The sequence below is a fragment of the Sturnira hondurensis genome, unplaced genomic scaffold (assembly GCF_014824575.4).
Source record: "Sturnira hondurensis isolate 20B ecotype Veracruz unplaced genomic scaffold, ASM1482457v3 Scaffold0019428, whole genome shotgun sequence".
Taxonomy (NCBI): Eukaryota; Metazoa; Chordata; class Mammalia; order Chiroptera; family Phyllostomidae; genus Sturnira; species Sturnira hondurensis.
In genome coordinates, this window is record NW_028092059.1 from 6,526,271 (window position 1) to 6,529,488 (window position 3,218).

Genomic DNA, 3,218 nt, shown 5'->3' on the forward strand with positions numbered 1-3,218 from the left:
CCTAAACTTGTTTCTACCTTTTCATCCCCCTACTTATTTAGCTTTACTAAACTATTGTGAAACATGTATGCAAATGGTGATAATTAATTTTCATCTTTAGTCAAATGAAGTGTTTAGTACAAGACAGTTATCAAATGTGTAATATCTCCAAGAAGAATGGAAAAATAGAAAATAAGTCCTTATTGTTAGAAAAAATATGGTTTGCAAAACAAAAGAATGCAAATAATTGATTTTTTGACCCTGGGTCTGGTACCACAAGGAGATTTTGCTTTTTCCCTTGGATTAGTTATGCATGGTACAGTTTTCTAGACCCTTCAATGCAGTAATACTTCAAATTTGATATGTAAATCAGGTGATCATTAGAAACAATATTTATTAGAAATATTAAAACTGGGTAAAAGGTTATCTGATAAAACAGAACATTAATTTTGTAAATGTATCGAGTTTAATTTTTTTGCTCATGAGAAGATTAATGTGAAGTTTTAAGTTTTCAGGTAGTTTTCAATAGCATTCATGTATTCAAGGCTCCTCTTTTCCGGAACAACCTTATTTGAAAAGTTTCTATGTCTCAACAACTGTTTTCTATCTCTGTTCTATGTCTTAAAATATGTCAGATATTTAAGGGATCTAAAATGCTCTCATGAAAGGCGATGGTATAGTACAGTATACCTTGACTGAGAGCGTCATCACACATAAGCTGCTACTGAAACTTTGCACTCGATGACCCTTCACAAGCATGTCAATGTCAAGGCAGAGAGAAGAAACATTTCCTCGGGACCTTCTCTTTTACTCCCACCCACTAACTCTGAGTGAGGGAACCCATGGTGTTCCCTTAGCCTGAATTTTCCAGATAACTGAGCCCCAGGAGCTTTCTGTGTTTCAAAAGGTGCTCAACACTTTGGGCTTACCAATTGAACTCTTTGTTTTCAAGTTATTTTTGGATCTTTAGAAAATATATTCTGTCTGTTCCTGGTATTTGAACAGAAGTATTATATGGTATTTGAACATGAAGTATTATATGAGTTGTCTTCATCTAATATGCAGTTTATTTAATCACCACACTAACTGTAGATGGTAACGTTATCTATACCATTGTGTTTTTTTAAATAGAAAATTAAGCTGCAGCCTGGGGAGACTGAGTGACATATCCAAGATCACACAGCTAATCAATAGCAGAACACATCCTAAATTGTACGGGTACCTGAATTTACAACCCATGGTCTTGTTTTAAGCTAAAGTCAATATAGCCTAGTGACAATTTAGAAGAATGTTCCACAGAGATGGAGAGCATGCTGTGAACAGTGGCAACTCCATACAACATGTAAGATATTGTGAGGGCTATTTGGAAATCCTTTGCAGAATTATCTAAAATGATGAGTGTTCAGCTACGGCAGATATGAAAGGCACTATAAAATGAACAAATGTCATTTTGCCACTTCTATCAGTTAGCAGAATCTGCTTATCAAAAACTTCACAGATGTAAGTGAAATCCCAGGGTTATTTTGCTACCCAGTTAAAATTTCATAAACCTTAAAATACCACAAAAGTGAATATCCTGAATTTTTACAGGTAAAGGTGGTAAAGTTAGAGTGGAATTAGAATAGTCTGAAACCCTTGAGAAAGAGTAAGAGCTACCTCAAATATCATCTACAACTTAAAAATCCATCGCTTGCCAAAAGTGTAGCTATAGAAAGAATTTTGTATTTTAATAGTTAAACAAAATTTTATTTTACTTTCATTATTAAAGTAAAACCTTACTGTTATTTTTTAATCATGAGAAAGATTGATTTTTACCCAGTATCTTATAGAAAAATGAAATTGTAGATATAATTGGTGGGATAGTCAATAAAATTACAATTTATCTTTTATCTCTATGTGTATCTTTATTGCCTAAAGCATCTTCCAGCTGCCTGAAATATACCTGGAAGTCACAAAGCTCTGTTTGCTATGAGACTGAACACTGTTTCTCAGTACACGCCATAAAGCAGCACATAATGTAACAGACTTGGAAGTCTCTCTCTGTACCTGGGGGAGCCCTTTGAAGGCTGCTATAGTTACTACTGGTAATGACTCACACTTGAAATCCTTTGGGCAACTGGAGCCATCCAGAGGAGCTGAAGAGGCTTCTGAGTCATTTCTTGACTGGAAGGGGTTCCAAACACCTGCTGTCTTGACTGCAGAAGGGAAACAGCAGCTTTCTTCAATCCTACTGACTCAGACCGATGCTAGTTTTACCAGAGCTCACTTCCGTCTTTAGCTCTCTGCTTTTTCTTTTACTTTAACTTTACTAATTTTTGTTGTTGTTGTTCAAGTACAGTTGTCTCCATTTTCCTCCCACCACTTCCCACCCCAGCCACCCCACTTCCCACCCTTGATCCTACCCCCATTTAGCCAGGCGGTGAAAGACAAATACTACAACCACCACATGATCTCACCTGTAAGTGGAACCTAATCAACAAAACAAGCACGCTCTCTGCTTTTTCATCTTGCTCCCTTCATTCCTAGTGGTCTTACCTGAGAGTACGCCCTCAAAAACCACTTGCGGAAGAATCTTAGTCTCAGGTGTCCTGTTAGGAAACCAGACCTTAGATACGTGGCAATTTAACCCACAGTACTTATCTCCCTTCCCTATATCCAAAAGTGTGCCTGGGTTCAATTTTGAAATACATAGATGCCTGCATTGCCAATAATATTGCTGGTTGTGTTATTTAATTCTATTTTTTCTTTTCTTGTGGGCTCTTCTTCTATTGAATGGAGAATGCTGAAGTTATTTATTAAGAATATTGAAATGAATTTTATAAGCTGTTGAATGTGGAAAAATGCTCCCATTATGGGTGTTTTGAGGAAATTACTAAAGGATTATGTCACACAGCAAGGTCACACTTAATGGTAATCAGTTCCTTTCTTCCTGCATGTTTTAGAAATAATTTTATAATCACTGCCTGTCTGTTCCAGATTTTATTGTCTCCCACCCATTTCTCCTGCTGGCAGCTCCTTACTGTGCTGTAGCGTTTTTCAGTTTTACCAGACTGGGAATACAAGACATATGAAACAGAAGCTGATTCCCCCTACGCCCTTCTGATGTGGACAAGATTAATTTATAACAAAGCTGTTTTGCCATTACTGAAAAAGAAAAAAAAAAGCAAACAGCTGGTTTGATGGAAAATCTGCTGTAATCCCTGGTGAACAGGGAGTTCAGACATGATACAAGCTGACAG